At 53.0% G+C, this 17,505-nt stretch overlaps 1 protein-coding gene across 9 annotated transcripts in view; it reads left to right on the top strand.

Annotated features, from left to right (window-relative positions):
* Positions 1-13,472: 13,472 nt before the first annotated feature.
* Positions 13,473-17,505, top strand: part of MAP4 (microtubule associated protein 4) — a 147,185-nt gene continuing 143,152 nt past the window's right edge. For 7 of the 9 annotated variants that reach the window (XM_067292091.1, XM_067292092.1, XM_067292097.1 and 4 more), the window contains exon 1: positions 13,473-13,560. The gene's annotated coding sequence lies outside the window, so the exon portion shown is untranslated. Of the gene's footprint in view, positions 13,561-13,957; positions 14,155-17,505 lie in introns of those variants that run through there. The other 2 variants (XM_067292090.1, XM_067292089.1) reach the window with 2 other exon arrangements.

Below are 17,505 nucleotides of genomic sequence, written 5' to 3'. Positions count from 1 at the left end.
TGCGCGTGGCTCTTCAGCCGCCACCTTACGAAGAGGAAAAGGCATTTGAGGCTTCAACCAGGCGAGATGCCTGTGCAGGAACGTGCCCGCCTCTGCGGCAGACGTGTCCCGCGGGACTGCCGCAACCCCCCCCCGTGCGCCCCGGCAGGCGGTCAGCGCTCGGAGGAGTTTTGCCAGGCGCCGTTGGCCCGGAGTTGCTGCCTCCGGAGAAGCGGCCGCTTCTCTCCTTGGCGCTGTCGTTCAGTGACGAGGGCGACTGTGGCGTCCCCGGCGCCTGGGGGACCTTAATGCCCCCGCCGGCGAGGGGGCCCCGGGGGGAGGACGGTCCTTGTTGGAGGTCGCCAAGCCCAGGCCGAGCTGGGGATGGAGCTAATCACCAGCCAGGTTCAGGCATGTGGGAGAAGGTTCCTTGCTGGGTGCCGGGGGTGGCCAGGCTGGAGTGAGGCCGGGGGCTGAGGATGTGCGGGATGCCGGGGGCCGAGGCCTCTCCGGGCCGGAATCCCGTCGGAGCGGAGGTGCCGGGTCTGGCCCCCCGGCTCGGCTGTACCCGGCCCCCCCCCTCTTCCTCCCTCCCCGCCGCAGGAGCAGGACCTGCAAGTAGTGCAGAAAGGGATTAAAGGGGCTAAAACGAGATTACGCCTGGAGATTAAACCGGTGCCGTCACCCACTTGGGGGGGGCTGTGCCGGCTCCCGGGGGGCGAGGAGGTGCCCGAAGCGGGACCCCCTTTGCCGAGCGCGGCCGGGGCCTTGCAAGGTGCCGTGGTGCCGGCCGGGACCCCGGCGTCCCCGAGGAGCCGCGGGGCTGTGAGCACGGGGGGCCCCTGCCATCCTTGGCGCCCCCCCCCCTCCGGTGCTGCCGGCCCCCACCGCTCCGCGCCAACTGCCTGCTGCATATGGGAAATTTATTTTTGCTCCGTTGCAGCAGATGCCCGGAATATTCCTGGAAACCGCCTGTGCCGTCAGGGCTGTCAGTCGCCTTAATCCGCCGCTGCCAGCGCCCCGGCAGGAGCGGGCAGAGCCTGCGTGGCCGAGCTTGCCCCAAAGGTTGCCTTCCCCCCCCGCGGGAGCGGATTAATTGGGGGGGTTAATGAGGGTGCGCACAGCCCCCCCCCCCATCCCCAGCCATCGCCTCCCACCACAGCCCTCCCCGAACCAGCCGGACCCACTCCCGCTCTGGGCGGGATTTGCAGGTGGCCCCGTCCTCGCCACTGCTCCGGCTCTGCAGCCCGCGGGAGGGAGAGGACGGGCAGCACGAAGGCCCCGGGTGAGCGCGGGCGCTCTCCCGCAGGGAGCACAGCAGCCCGGATGCTTCCCCTCCACGGCACCGGAGCCGGAGACGCTCTCGTGCTCCCGCCTCTCTTCCCCAGGCGGCTGCAGGGGACCTTTCCGCCTGGAGCGCGTCCGCATGGAGGCAACACGGAGAGCTGAGATCCGAGCCTGGGCTCTGATCCCGGCCGAGCCGCCGCGGAGGGAGCATCCCCGGAAGCAGGCAGGGAGCAGGAGATGCTGGTGCAACACCCTGCGCACCTTCACGCGCATTCCCGGGATGCAATGAGAAAGCCTAAGAAAAAGGAAAAACACGGTGTTAAGACAGGCTTTAAACTAGCTTTTTTCTTCCTCTCCGCAGCTGAGCACCGACGCTCTACTTCCTTCCTCACCTGCACGTTCTGCCGGAGGTTTTGGGCCTTTCCTGCTCCTCCAAACCGAGGACACAGTTGCGGTCCCTCCGGAAGCGCAGCGGAGCCGTCCGGTCTCCCGTGCCTGCCCCAACCTGCCAAGCCTCGGCACCGAGGCCCCGGCCGCAGCCCTCTTAGCAAGTCACGGACGTGGCTAGAACCGCGTGCGAGCTCCTGTGCTTTGCCGAACGGCTTTGCTGGCAAAACTGGAGTTCAAATGCCTGTTTTTTTTCCCCCGGAAGGGATCGGGAGATCCCTCCGTAGGCAGCTGGGCTCTCTCTCTCCTGCCTCGCCGCGGGACAGCTAAAATAGACTTTTCTTTCTCTAGAATGACGCTATTGAGAAAAGTATGTAGCCACCCACCCACCCACTCGGAAATAACTCCGTTATTTCCAAATGGAGCCGGGGCTTTGCCACGGCTTCTCGCGGTCCCCTGTGTCATCGGGCCGTCTCGGTGCCGCAGCCGGTTTTGCGCTCTCCGGGTGGGCAGGATCTCCGGGGAGCTGCTCCTCCAAAGCCCGGCTCCGCGGGCGGCTCCCGGCGCGGCGCAGCGCGGCTGGGTCACCGTCTCGGCTCGCTGGAAGCATCCGTATAGGCGCGGGCGTGAAAGTCCCGGCCGCCTCGGCAGCACGAGTTCCAGCACCATCCTGAATCCCGCTCCCGGGTCTGCTTGTTCCCGCAGCTGCGGAGCCCCCGGGGCGAGGAGCCTCTCGGCAGCGGGGAGCAGTGGCATCTGCTCCGGCTCGGCAGCGCTGCACGGGGGAACGGCAGCAGCGAGCCCATGTCGTGCATCGGTGCGCGTGCACCCATGCATGGAAGAGCAAATTCACGCCATCTTTCTGTTTGGGGACTTCGAATAGTTTAAAAATAACGGCCTGTAAATATTAGGGACAGACGTTACTGCTTAAAAAAACACGCCGGTTATTTTTTCGGCTAAAGGTACTTTCAGCGTTAAACAAACGGCACCCGAGCAGCTAAGCACCCCACGCAGCCGCCCCTCGTTTTTGCGGAGTGCGTCGGCGGCGCGTCGCTCCTTCCTTAACAACACGCTTCCTTTCTTTGAGCTGTTCTGCCCGTTTTGGCCTGATTTTTCCCCTTCGAACAAGAGGCCGCCCGTAGTCAAACCGCTAGAGCAGAGATTATCCGTTTCCTTGTGCTGGAGCCTCCTGGCTGCGGAGCCCCCAGGGATTACCATAGGCTTATTCGGTAATAAATGTCCACATTTGTGATGTTTGGTTACAAATCGCATCCTACTACTCCTTAATGACGGGGCACGTTTAACCGTGCAAACGTGAAACGGCTCTTTCGTCACCATCTCGCCGGGATTTGCTCCCGACCTAGCCGTTAATCAGACTTTTTGAGGAACCTTAGAAACAACGCTTAGATCGATGGTCCTTCATCCAGCTGCCGGATGAAGCTGCTGGTTCTCCTCTCCCAGACCAAAGCCTAATTCTGAGGATTCGGTGCGTGTTCCAGACCAAAAAGACTAATCTCTGCTAAAATACAGGAGCGCGTTTTCGGAGGCAGGCGGCACTGCGGGGCGTCGCTGCCGGAGCTTCGGTGGGCACCTCGGAGCTCGCTCCGCTTCCCCCAGCCCCGCTTGGGCGAGAGGCACGGCCCCGTTTTCCAAACCTCTGCGCCCTATTTAACAAGCCTCTGCTGCAAACTCTACGTTCGTTCATTAACTCTCAGGTTGGTCGCGTTCTTGCTCCGTGTTTATTTGGGATGACTGTGGGAAGGTTTTGAAACCGGATACAGGCTTGGCAAAACGCTCGTTATGACCGTGGCTCGTCTTCCCAACCAAGAAATTGCATATTTCCCCGGCGCTCCAAATCTGCTCCCATTTGCTGAAGCAGCAATTTGACCTTTAAGTCGTGCGGCTCTTCTCGAGGGTTTGACGTTTTATTTCGCGGGTTTCCTGAGGAATTTGTTGCAGGCTAACATCTCATTGCACGCTGGTAGGAATGACAGCTCACGTTTAGCAAAAATGCTGCTAATACTCAGGTCTGGAATCATTTAATTCAAAAGCAGATGCTTTCCCAAAGCAATGGATTTATTTAAGTACTTAATTTTAGGGAAATATTTGAGCGAGTTACAACCGGCACTATTCTGTCAGCATGTAAAGCTACGCGTACTGCGATCCTGACAGTTATGACAAACTGATTATTCCTTATTCCCTCTTCCAAGGACTCCATGGCCCCGTAAAGGAGACAACAGGCATCGGAGCCTCATCTCAGACAGAGAATTAATCCACTAACTTTTAAAACCGCTTTGGGGCCGACGCTGGCAGAAGTTGTCCATGAACGAAACACGGAAGGGACGGACACACGGGACGCAATGCCAGACATAACGCTCCCTTTACGAAGCTCCCTCGACGACGAGAGATTCATCCTGCTAAAAATACGAGGTTCTCCACCGGCGAAAGCAAGAGCGATGAAGGTTCCCAAGCGCTCTGTGAGCAGGATGCGATCGTTATCCTTACTTCTTCCAGTTTCGTTGGGGGTTTATACAAGCCACAAGCATGGAGTGCAGTTCACTAGCTGCTATTTTTCCTAATGTCTCTAAATAGTGATTTTGCAATGATATGGGCCAGTAAGAGCTGCACAGAGTAATGGTTTTTCTTCCTAGAAGAACGACAGTAGCTTCTTTCACGGACTGTGGAAGTTCCTCCTCGAAAGGAACGGCCTGAAGGTCACCGCTCAGGCTGTGCTAACAACACCTTAAAAAAAACCCTGTGACGTTCATCCGGACACGTCTAGAGCTTCTCAAACTTGCTGTTGCCTCCACAGTCTCTTCTGCCTTCATTTTCATGTGACATCTTCGTGTTCCTAAAGGTCTGTTTCCTGGCATCACCGACGCGCTCAACTTTCCCCTGACACGAGTAGGTTGTGAAATAGCTTTCTGAGCTTGCGTTTTCATGACTCTCTCTCGCAATCTTTTTAGCTCCTCTTCTCGGATTCGTTTTTCCCAAGCTCCTTCTATCTGCGAGAGTCTCTGTTTATTGACTGAAGCTGGCATTGAGACCTCTATTTATAGAAGTCTTTATCGCTTATTTTGTAGCATTTCGTGCCCGTAATTTCCTCAGCCGCAACAGACCTTCTAGAAACAAAATAATTTGGGAGCAGCTTTAGATGAGGGGGCTTTGATTCTTGCCAAGTTTGTTTTCCTTCCCTTGAAAGGCAATCTTTAGTAAAGACACCACCGTGCAGTTAAGTGCTGTTGGTCACGACTCATTTAGCTTTTCAAAATCTTGAACGCAGTGCGAGTCGGGCTGTTTGGTCGCCTGCATCCCGGCCTGCCGAATGCTTCCCGTATTTCCAATTATGCTCTAGTCACAGAGGTGTGCCCGGATTTCCCTGTGTTTCTGCTTGTCAGCTGCCACGATTTTTTTGTGGTAATTCCTCCTGACTGCAAAAAAAATCAAACGCCGAAATAATATTTACCATCCGCCCCCAGCAACCCTCCTTTGCTGAGCCCTAAATACCTGCCTGCTCCCCCCAAACGTGTTTCCCTCGGTGACTCCCACAAAGTGCCTTCAGGAGGCTCTCCGGGCCTTCCGGCTGAATTTAGTGTCTGTAATTGTTTGGGCTTTCTAGAGTCTTCTGTCTTTTTCTCTCCTCTCCCGCCTTTTCTGAGTTTCGCTGTCTGCCAAGATTTTTTTCATCAGATTATCATTATTTTCCATGCTTTGTGTGACTGATTTGGATTTCTATTCCAAGCAACTGGAGTGCATTTCCCCCCCCCTCCCCACCCCTTGCTTAAAGTCTCTCATTTCTGGAAGATGAGTAAGAATTTAAATGGGAATCCTCACCCATAGTAATGAGAGTTGCTGTAATTTCCCCCAGCTCTCATTTCTTTCTAAAGTGAGAGCAGAAAGATATTTGGGGGAAAAAAAAATGCTGTTTGTAGCCTTTGAGCATAAGCTTTGGATATTCTTTTGGCTCTCTTTTTCTTTTCTTTTTCTAATCTTCCAATGGCAATGATGAAATTTCACAATCAGGTCTCCAGATCTGTTACGGAGTCCCGAGGGAGGAAACGGTCTTCAAGAAACTGTTTACTTCTTCTTTTCCAGAAAGCTCAGGTTTAACAACATTGTAATTAAATTTTTATTTGGTAGATTGAGTTTCATCCTTCAGCATTTTCGAGCAACCCTTATTTCTAATGTCATCCACCCTCTGTTTTATATATAATTTAAGTAGCTCTCCCTGCTGCAGCTGCGTCATCGCGGCACAGGGCTGCTCTCTTTCACTTTGCTCGTTTGGGCTAGTTTCTAGCAGTTATGCCTTCACCCCAGCCAGCGCCTTCCCTTTTTCCTGCTGTGATTTTTGGATGTGAGATAATTCCTCGGAGATCAGCTCTCGAAGCCCTGCCTCGGGGGCTAGCTGCTTTTCTCGGGTTCGTATGTTCTACCCTGTTTCAGCAGCCAGGTTTTGGGAGAAGCCAGGTTTGGGGGGGGGGGGGGGTGTTTCAGAAAAACCTCTCCACATTGCAGGCCTGAAAGAGTCATCTAAGTGAGATAACACTTAGCCTAAAAAGATGTTTTTCATGCAATTTTCATGTGCGGCTCGTATTTAAAACTAGAGTGCGCAAATGAAAGCTACACACCCTTTATTTGCATGTCTGAGCTGACGAGCGGGCAAAATAGGGCCAGCAGTGGCTGCAGAGCCGCAGACGAGCATCACGCACGAGGTCTTTCCATCCCACGTGCCCTTCACGGGGTTTGTGCAAGCGGGTGAGCTGCCCCAGCTGAAAATAAATGTCAGAAAATGCCTTGGGAATTCCTCAGACAGCCAAAGCGCTCGCAGCCGTTTCTGTGAACCGTGGGGAATTTCACAGGAGTCGGGCTTCTAAAGTGACTGTATCATTTCGGGAAGAGAGAACTTGGGCATTACTGTGCACGGTTCAGTCCTGGCTTCTGCCTAGTAGAAGGAACAATAATACATCGTCAGAGATTTAAAAGGAATAAGACGAAGCATTGCAAGTATTGGAACAGATAAGTGATGTAGGAAATGCGTATCAACGATATAGTCTTGCCAAAGTCAATGTCCGCAGTACTGTCCCATCCCACCACAAGGAGGATGCTGGAGAGTCAAAGCGAGTTAACTAAAAGCAGGGAGGGCAGCCGTGGGAGGGAGAAGAGAATATGAAGAAAGATCGGAGAGATTGGCCTCCTCTGCCTCAGGAAAAAGGAAAGTTAGAGGGGATGCGATGAAAGCGGAGGAGATACTTGAGCGGCCTAGAGAAGGCAGAGCAGGAACTTTCCATTTCTTCTTTGCTGTAATACAAAGGAATTAGAAAGCAGCCCATTTCCAAGCCACTAATTTGCACATGTACCATCACGCTGTGTAACTCATTGCCACAAGAAAGTGTTGCCGCTGGCTTATTTGGACTCAGAAAGGGAGTGGACTGTTGGGTCCCAGGAATGCCTAGAGTAGTCATAACGAATGGTATGGAAAGGGCAATAAACCTCGAGTCCCGGAGCTTCAAACAGTCCAGCAGGACGAGCTTCAATCCGAGGAGATCACCCCCTGTTTGGGTCTGCCAAACTGCCTGCGCCTGTTTCTGTGCAACAGCCACCAGCGGAGACAAGATGCTACACGAAAGAGACGTGAGGTTTGGTCGCCTTTCGCAATTCCTTCTTCTGCTCGAGCAAGGACAAGGCATCTCTCGTAAAAGACGTACGTCAGTCTTCCAGACACCCGTGTCCTCTGTCTCACTATCCTCAGATCTCCTCCTCACAGCCTCTAGATTAGCGGTCAAAACTTTCCCCTCTGATGTTCCTCGTGCCTTATCCTGTACCCAATCAGACGAGAAACTAAGAGAACAGTAAAACTCCAACGAGGGCTTGACCTGAAACGCTCCCCTTACGGGCAAGGGAGCTGCCTTGCATGAAACTCCTTGCAGACCTGCGGGGCCTAATGGAGCCAGGCTCTTTGCAGATCATTTTCCCAAGAACATTTCTTCTTCTGCCTCGTCGTGTGGTTTTTGTCAGTCTTGATCACACGCTCTGTCTAGTTCAGGCTGGAAGCTCCTTGGGGCCCAGAGATCCCTCACCCTCTCTCGTGCCCAGTGTCCTGTGCACCAGAAGCAGGACAAAAATAGCAAATCATGATCAAAGTGATCCTCAGTAATTTGTGAGCTCCAAGTTTCACGCAGTAAAGGAGAAAACGTGTGTGGCTTCACCAGGAGTAGCTGCGCGGAGCTGAGAACATGATCAAAATCCCCTTTCTCCCCCACTTGCTGGTTTGAGGTGAATAATTCTATCGAAAGGCAAATCCTTTAATCTGCAGATATAAACCAAAAGAATGGAAGAATTGCTTAGGACAGAGTGTATCATACAGGGCGTATACTGCATGTCCTCCTCCTTATTTAATCAAACACGGGCCCTCCAGCCGTTAACCTATTTATAAAAGGTAATTCAAGGCTGCACACAAACTCCTAAGAACGTTTTTATTCTGTCGTTGCAGCACAGATCCAGCTTTGCAGCCTCAAAACACTCAGGCCTGGTCTATGACGGCCAAGACAACAGAACAGAGCAGCTCTCCCAGCCTGACACTAAAAGCTCCCTCCGGTTCAGAGGAGCAGGTTTAAGCCCTCTAGAAGGCCAGGCAGCCCTGTGCTTTCCAGGAGAAGGCTCTACTTAGTTAAAGAACAGTGCAGGTATCTGCTACTACATTGCGGCAAGCCCATGTACTCCGGCCTTTCCAGGTTCTCCTCTTCCAGCACGGGAAATCGGGATCACGTGCCCCGTGTGGGAGAAACCAGGAGGCATCTCGCAACCCGGGTTGCTTAGAGTGGGACGTACGATGCAGCAGAGCAGCTAACGCTGTGCTTTCTGCAGGTGCTGCCCGGACTGCAAAGCCCTCAGCGGCGATGCTGGCCCAGCCTCGGCACAGCACGGCAGTCCTCCTCCTCCTCCTCCTCTTCCTCCTCCTCCTCCTCCTCCTCTTCCTCCTCCTCTGTGTCCCCATGCACCGGCTGCGCTGACGGACAGGTCCCAGCTCAGGAGATCACGGGGTGCGCCAGCTGCAAGGCAAATCTCATGACCAGTCGGAGAGACTTGACAGGTCTCTGGGATGGCAGGGATCCCCGGCCAAAATTCCCAGCCTTCCATTACGCTGGAGTCAGCCTCGATGAGCGTAACAGCCCTGTCTGGCTGATGAGTATCTGTCGGTGAGCCGCAATGCTTCTGCCGTCGCCAGCACAGCACCCTACCGAACGCCGACTAGTTAACTTCCACTTGCGTGCCAGACTCGTGATGGGGAAACGGACACGAACGAAGGCTGCAGCATGGAGTGAAAGTTGCAGGCTAGTTTTATAAAGAGCATTTAAACGCTCCAGGATGCTTACAGGCGCTGACTTTCAAAAGCGTACGGAAACATAGATTTCCAGGAGATGACTGAGAGTCGGTTGGGTGCTGCTAAAAGTGTTGAGGCGATTCTTTGCCCCGACAGGCACTCAAACACTGTAAAGAGCCGGTCCGAAATTTTTTTTTTTTATAGAGGGTTCAGGTTGATTCCTACCTAACTGCCAAACTGCGGGGCACTCAGTTTTTGGAAATGACCCCTCTCAAAGGCTCTGCCGCCTGCTTGAAATGAGTGAGAGAGCGCTGGAACGACAGCAAACTCATTAGCAACGAGTGGCTCTCTTCAAGCAGCATCGCTGCGGAGCCAGGAATGGCCCCGGCAGCCCCGCGGCCCCGGCTCTCCTCGTGTTAGGAGAGAATGACAGAGGACAAACCCTTCATAAACGGGCATAAGCTTCACGCTTTGCTACTGTCTCTTTCCAAGTCTTCTGCCGTCAATGCCCCGGAGTCAACAGAGCCAAGTCCTGCCACGTTACCGAGCGTCCTTAATTTGCACCGACTCCCGTCAAATGACTCATAGGATAGGAGTTAGGACTACGCTTACGACAGCCCAGCTTCTGGCCTGCTCTGCCTGCCCTGCTGGGCTAATGGGCCTGGCCGGGAGCGACTCTTTAGGGAGAATGAGCCAGAAACTGGTCTCCTTCCCTTTCCCCTTCATCCGCTTTCCCTCTTAACCAAGCCAGATGGCTTGATTAAAGGGGAGACCCATTGCCTACCAAGCTTTCTCTCCCTCCACCTCCCCCACAAAAATAAAAGAATTCCCCTTCTCTATTACAAGGACAGAAGCACTGGTAGCACCTGACAGATTTTGTACAACATACGACTGAGGAGAGTAGTTCATGCTTCCTGCTCTTCCAGGCCAGTTCTAGCTGAGAAAGGACTGGGGGAGTCCGGAAAAGCAGCACAGAGCAAGCTACGAGCAAGTGGAGAAGTGAGTTATATTCTTTTGAGGGATAAACAAAGATAAATGGGAGAAAGGGTCTGAATTTTTGCATAGGGGAGGCACGTGAGAAGGCAACAAATGGAGTCTGTCCTAAAGTTTCTTCCATAAAGCAAAGTGCAGGCTTCAGATTGTAAATTAAAGAACGGGGAGGTTTCACATTAGACAGGGCCCTCCAAAAGAGATGCTTTACTCGGGTAGAATAGTAAAATAGCCATGCATTTTTCTGGGCGAGCTAGGGCTGTAAGTGCAGTATCAGCTAAGAGAACACATCCATCTGATATCCAGCTTGAAACAAGACCTGTTGGATTTCATCCTGTGTCTGCACTGATGGCTTTTGAGGAGTTACAGGATTTTATCTATGCAGAAGAGAGAGGTGTAGCTCCTCTTACATATTGCCCTTCCTTCCTTCTAGTCAGGAATAAGTTATTCTGCTCTTCAGATGTAAGCTGAGCTTCGACCCTGCTCCTTCCAATGCCAACGATAAAAATTCAGCTGGCTTCAGCTGAAGCGATACAAGACCCGGCAAAGTTAGGAAGCCCAGTTGTCAGTATACGGAGAAGCTACATGTAATAGGATAAAAAAACCACGGCAGCTTAAGACAGGAGCAAGGAGCATGTTGTGTGGAGCAGCTCCAAAGGGGGTAAGGCAATCAGAAGAATCTGTTCTCAGCTAGCAATGTGTATGGAAGAAAAGCGATGGGAGCGGGCCGTTTGGACAGCAAGGTTACATTTCAGCGGAACAGAAAACAGCTAGCCCACAAACGGAATGCCATATGCCGCCTTCACTTTTCATTTGAAAATTCAGGTTTTGTAAAGCCAACATTCCCCCATGCAATTAAATGCGGCTGTTTGGATTATGGTGGACGATCGCTTGCTGCAACATATAGTTTGTAATGGACACACCTATTATATTAAGAAAAGCTAAGCCGCTGCTACCTGTTCTACGATAGTTAGGTGTGCCTGACAGGGATTAGGGTGAGTTATTAAAGCTATCGCTTGACAGAATGAGGTCTGGACACTTATGACTCCTTAAAACACCAACAGTCTGGCTTTCATGTGACCAGTGTATCGAAAGCTTGGCTTTGGACTCTTACATTTTCCTTTTCTGAGAATAAATGTAGAGCTCGATAAACAACCCGAAGCTCCTTTTGCAGCCAAAAGCAGGGTCAGTCTGGTGGTCAGACCTACTGCCCAGCCTGGCACTGATATAACCCAAAGCTTTTTGTGGTATGACAGTGTCTGCTCCACAGACACAGGAATTGCTAGTCTGCACTAGAACCGAGGTCTCTCCTCTCTCTGACAGCACCTAGCACGAAGGCTTTAGAGGAGAACAGACGTGGATTTACTACGGAGGAGAGAGGGGTCTTTAAGCCTGTGATGACCTGAAGCCCTGGATAGGCTGGTACAGCCCTGAAATTCAAACCGTTGCCTAGTCATCCCAAAGAAAGCCTTCAGAGTGCTACTCTGTCTTGGGGTTTAAAAATAGCACATGGCACAAGCAGTTGTTATATGTACGCCTTTCATCAGGACATGGGATTTCCCCCTACCTTCTCCTTAAAAGCTGCGGCCCTGGAAGCGTATCCACGTTCTGGAGGACTTTGGCAGGAAGGGAAGGGGCAGAAGCTGCAGCCTTAGCTCTGCATGGATGGGGTGTGCCCCTTTCCAAAAACCTGATGCGAAGGGCGTTTCCTCCATCAAGTGACCAGGCGCTACAGACGCACCCATTTTTTTTTGTTTTACTCCAGTCACCGCACTTTGATTTCCTTATCTAGCAGGCCAATGTGTGGCGTATCCTCACGAGATTTAGTAGCTCTGCAGCTCCCTCCGTTCAGATGAGCGGACGCAGACGCCCCTGGGGCAAATGCAGGAACCTTGCAGTAAGCGGATATGGGATGATCTCCCTCCCCCTCTCCCGGATTAACTCCCATAATAGGTTGCAATTGTTTAAATCATGGAGTGTGAGGCCAAATACCCCTCCTACGTGGTTGTTGTCATTGTACCAATTCTGGACGGTCTCATCTGTCGTGTAACCCCTCTTTTTTGCACTCTACTGCGTTTCAGCCATGTGCAGCCCAATTATGCCTGCTGTAAAAAGTGTGTTTTTTTTATCACTTGCCATGCTACGATCTTTACGTTTCATCCCTATACCTTGTGCTCCTGCCCTCCTGCATGCAAGGAGGGTTGTATTCCTGCACCTGAAGGGCCACAGGGGAAGGTAAGCAAAGGTGCTGCTGGCATTTGTTCCTCGGGCACCCAGAGGGGCGGGTGAACCCTCCGTCTGCCCCTGGACACCGTGTTTTACAGCAAGACCCTCCCTCCTCGATGGGTCGCGCTGCTGCGAACGCGCTAACGCCGGGGCCGCTCGGCCGTGCGCGGGGAGGGGACCCGCTCTTGGTGACCCCAGCGAGCACCTCGGCTGAAGCGCTGGCGCGCGCGCGCACGCGCGCCCTGCCCCGCCGGCGCCCAGCGCCTCCCCAGCCCAGCTCAGGCCCCATCTCCCCCCAGCCATCTCCCCTCAGGGCCTTCCCCACCGGCCCCACCGCCCTCGCCTCCATCTCCCCTCAGCCTCTTCTGCCAGGCCCCTCTCCCCTCATTGCTTCCCCTCAGCCATCCCTCCTCAGCCATCTCCCCTCAGCTCCCTCCCCCCCATTTCCCCTCAGCCATCTCCCCTCAGGGCCTTCCCCACCAGCCCCACCACCCTCGCCTCCATCTCCCCTCACCGCTTCCTCTCAGCCATCTCCCCTCAGCCTCTTCTGCCAGGCCCCTCTCCCCTCATTGCTTCCCCTCAGCGCCCCCTCCCCACAGCCCCATCTCCCCCTACTGCTTCCCCTCAACCATCCCTCCTCAGCCATCTCCCCATTTCCCCTCAGCCATCTCCCCCTACTGCTTCCCTCTCCTCCCATTTTCCCTCAGCCATCTCCCCCAGCTCCCTCTCCCCCACCATTTCCCCTCAGCCACCCCTCCTCAGCCCTCTCCCCTCAACCGCCTCTCCCCTCACTGCTTCCCCTCAGCCATCTCCCCTCAGGCCCTTCCCTGTCAGCCCCAGCCCCCCTCACCTTCATCTCCCCATACCTCTTCCCCTCAGGCCACCTTCCCCTCACCTCCATCTCCCCACGCTCCTCCGCTGACTTTCCCTCAGCCCCGTCTCCCCCCGGCCCCGTCTCCCCCCGGACCCTCTCCCCCGTCTCCCTCCCGGCCCCTCTCCCCGGCCGCCGCCCTGCCCGCGGCCCCGCCCCGCCATGCCCCGCCCCGCGCCATGGCCCCTCCGCGCCGCACCCAACCCCGCTGCCCTGTCACTGCAGCACCGCCTCAGCCCCTCCCGCCGCGCGCCCGGCCCTCCGCCGCCCGCGCTCGCGCCGATTGGCTGGGCGCCGGCGCGGCGCGGCGCCATTGGCCGAGCTGCCGAGAGCCCGCCCGCGGCGCTAGCAGGGTAGTGCGCTCGGCGTGAGGCCAGAGCTCCCTCCTCCTCCTCCCTCTCCTCCCCCGGCCGGGCCCGCAGGGGAGAGTGACACTCGCCAGGCGGCTGCGTCCCGGCGGCGGCGTCCCGGCGGCAGCCCCCGCGCCCCTCCGCCTCCGGTAAGGGCCTCGGGGGGAGGCCCGGCGCGGGAGGGGAGGGGAGCGGAGCTGAGGGGGGGGTGCTCCGCGGAGCAGCGGCCGGGCCCGGGGGGAGCGGACCGGGGCCGGGCGGGGCGGCGGCGGCCCGAGCCTCCCCCCCCCCCCCCACCTCCCCCGGTTGCCTCTTCCCTCTGAGGGGGGGAAGGGGGGGAACCGCCCCGCGGCTGTGTGGAGCCCGCGCGCTCCCCACGTGCCCCCGCGCGGCGCCAGGCGCCTTCCCCGCTCTGAGAGGGCGGCGGCGGCGAGCCGGGGGGGGGGGGGGGGGCGGCGGCCTCTGCCCCGGCCCCGGCGGCGCCCGGCCTGCGTCCGCGCGGCGGGAAGCGCCGCCGCCGCCGCCTTGGGCAGCGCCGCCGCCTTTGCCGCACGGCTCTGCCGGTGCCTTTGGGCTCCGAACGGGAGCTCGTGGCTCCGGAGGCGCCGCTCGAGCGCCGGGAGCTCCGCGGGGCGCGCCGGGCCCTGGGTGCCGCGCTGCGGGGTTGCGGCCTTCGGGTCTGCGCGGGTGCGTGTTGGATTCGTCGTCTCTAAACACACCAGATCTGGGTCCAGTGGGGTTTGGTGCGTGTCCTCTTGTTTTGCTTGTTTTCTGGTAACTCTTGCTCAGGTCGCTGCTTATTTTATTTCTTTCCCCTAAATCCAGTATGAGCATTAAGGTTCTTCCTATCTGTAAGAATAAACTCATTTGTTTCAGCTTTTTTTTTCCTGTGTGTGTGTGAGGAGCATGGAAGCATTTTTTTCAAAAGTTGGATTCCTGCCTTCTGTTGGTCAGTAGTCTTAGCTCAAACTGCTAAAATTGTATCTGAAAGACTAATTGAATAGTATAATAAACATCTGAGTACTTTCCCAATCTTTAAGCTTGTGGAATAGCAAACCTCTCTCTGTCCCTCCTTCTCCTGTTCCTGCGCTCGTTATGCCATGTGCGATGCCGACGTAGCTTCGTTTTGCAGCCTGGAAAGACAGGACCGTGCTGGAGCTCACGAACTGTAGAACTTCTTTCCTCTTTGCTACGGCTTGGTTATTCCATCTGCTGTTAAATAGTGATATAATTTACTAACTTTTCCTTTATTTGAAAAAGTCATAATTCAGCATTGTTTAAAGCAGCAAAGCGAGTGCTGTCAGTCATGATAGAAGTAACCATTGGGCCAAGCAAACCTGGCTGTGTCAAAGTTGCTTGAACTCTTCCCCCCCCCCCCCCCCCATGAGAACTGGTGAAATTTCTGATTATCCTTTCGGATGCGTTTTGGAGCATCTGTGGATTTTTGCCCTGCTCAGATCAAAACAGATGGGTGTTTCAATTTTAAAAAATAGCCCGACTGATGTGGTGTTGCAATAGCAGCAGCATGCTCTGTCTTCTGTTTTTTTTGGTTAATAATTGTGTTCTTGGTGACACTAATAAGCACAAAGATAGAATAGTTGATCTGCTTGTGAATGTGATTGCTGACTCCAGGACTGAAGGACACTGATAGTGAATCTGGTATACCTGTCTCTACAGAAGTGATATGAGGGATATATCAAATCATATACAGATGTGTCAGTGATTTGATGACCATGGCACTCAAAGTCCAGCTAGACCCCAGCCTTACCGCTGGCACAGCTCTGTGGATCATCCCGCCCCAATCCTCGAGTGATGTTAGGGGAGGATTAAGTCACTGTCATCTTCCAAGAACAACTAGAAGCCTTTGGGTAGCATGCTTATGCCAGCAGATATGCGTTGAAGCTTTGATATCTGACTTTCTCAGCTGGACAGAGTTAGTAGCCTTTGGGAAGCAGTGGGTTAACATGGTCCTAGTCATTGGCGTGTTGAGCAGCACGGCGCAGCGCTGGGAACTGCACAGCCTCACCCTTTGAGGAGATCCGATCTGTTTTAACAGGTTGCCTTGTTTGTCTGTGGGAAGCTTTGAAGGTTTCGAGTGGTGTGTTGTGGTGGGTAAATGCAGCGTTATAGCCCTTGCCCTCCGCTTTGTGAGCGCTGGTTGTTGGCATCGCAGAGAGCGCAGGAGAGAGCCCAGGAGGTGACTAACACGAGACACCTCCAGCGTGAACTGCTGAAACCAGCCTGGACTTAGGCTGGTATTCGCATGTGCAGTGCCCTTACTGTCCGGGTAAGTGTCACTTAAAGATGGCAATGCTGCTTCAAAAATACTTAGTCTTAGAGCGCTCACTCATTTAACTGCCGGGGACACTTGTTGGATAACATCGGGTTTCAGGTATTGTTTAAATTGTTCTTTTTATTGTGGCATTAAATTAAAAAAAACAGAAGCACAAGACAACCTGATCAACTGAAATACAATGGAAATAGAAGCAACTTCTTGTTTTTAAAGGGGCTGTGGGTAAGGGTGCATGGAGGGTGGGGATGTGACTTGATTTCCATTCTGAAGCCTGTTTTGTGAAGTCTGAATGCTTGGTTTCAACAAATGAATTACATATTCTTTCTGGTGTTTGTAAAAGGGCTGACACAGCCTTAATTTTAGTGAATAGAGCTATAATTATAGTTGAGGTCCCAACCCCCGTGGTATTTTAGTGGTTACTTCTCTTCCCTAGAAATAAATGAATCTGAGCTATTAAATCAGATTTGAATTCTAGTAGAGTTCAGGTCTAGTTTTAATTGGGACCCATCACTGTTAGCAAGAAAAGCCTATGCCTTGTTCTTGCTCTAGCTTATTCTTTTTAGTTTACCTTCTGTTCACTAAACTCTTTATCACTATCTTCAGCTAATTAGGCAGTGCTTAAGCTGTATTCGTCAGTACGTACATAGCACTGATGTACAGATTTCCAGATTCTGGTGTATGCCAAACTTATGACTAAGGGAAACCACTGGTCAGACAGAGTATAAATCTGTCAAGATGAGTTCAAACTAATTACAATTCAAGTGAAAGCGATGGTTACTTAAAAGCCAAGATAATGTATAACTGTATCTTGTTGTAGTCTCAAAAATCCCCAGTAAATTATTTTGCTAGTCAGGATGTAGATTGGAAGATAAAATTTGAATCTCCTCCTCTGAGAATTGGAGCTCAAGGCGTGTTACTCATCATGCTGTTGCCAGTCTGATTGTAGATGGCAGAATTGTGTTTTGTGGATGTGCATCTGGAGTCTCGAAGGAAAACATAAAGAAACTAATATTGCTTTGAATGGCAGATTATTTCCTGCAGCTTCGTTTTTACACCCCCTGCCCCACCTAAAATAGATTGATTTTTTTTATTTTTTATTTTTGTTTTATTTTATTTTTTGCTTAGTCAAATATCTGCGTACATGGCTTCCCTGCTGACTTAACAGTGGTATTGAACTGTTTTTTTTTTTTGTTGTTGTTTTTGTTTTGTTTTTCTTGAGGGCAAACCAAATTACATTCGGCTGAACATCAGAGAAATGCAGGGGGCAGTGATTACCGTAGACAGTACGGTGGCAGAGCATCTTAAGCGTTGAGCCTGAGCCATCATCACTGCCATCATCATCATCTCTTACAGAAAGTTGGGCTCCCAGAAGAAGGGCAAAGGTGCTTCGGGTCAGATTCTTGAGTAGGTGGCGTAAAAGCTGGGTTGAACGAAGTACAGCCCATGTGAATAACGCTTACAGGTAGGCTAGTCTAGCAGGCAAACCCATGTTTTTCTCAGGGTAAACTTCTCCAGCTTCCTACAACTCAGAAGCCAATTTAATGACTTAGTATTTTGCACATGTAAAGGAATTTCATGGTGGGAAGAAAAGGTCAGTGAAATCAATTGCCGTGGATATAATGCAAACTTTAACTTGGTAGCAATATGAATAAAACATTTTTGGCTCACACTAGCCCTCTGTGTTGCTTTTGGGGATGCTTCTTAATACAGTTTTTGAAATTTAAATGTTAGAAATTAATTCATTGATTTCTTTGTATTAAAATTGGGCTGTTCTGGAATTCTAACCTAAAGAATTTTGGAC

Source organism: Apteryx mantelli, chromosome 2, assembly GCF_036417845.1.
Source record: "Apteryx mantelli isolate bAptMan1 chromosome 2, bAptMan1.hap1, whole genome shotgun sequence".
Taxonomy (NCBI): Eukaryota; Metazoa; Chordata; class Aves; order Apterygiformes; family Apterygidae; genus Apteryx; species Apteryx mantelli.
The sequence above is the reverse complement of the archived record's forward strand: the minus strand, read 5'-3'. Positions and strand labels throughout refer to the sequence as shown.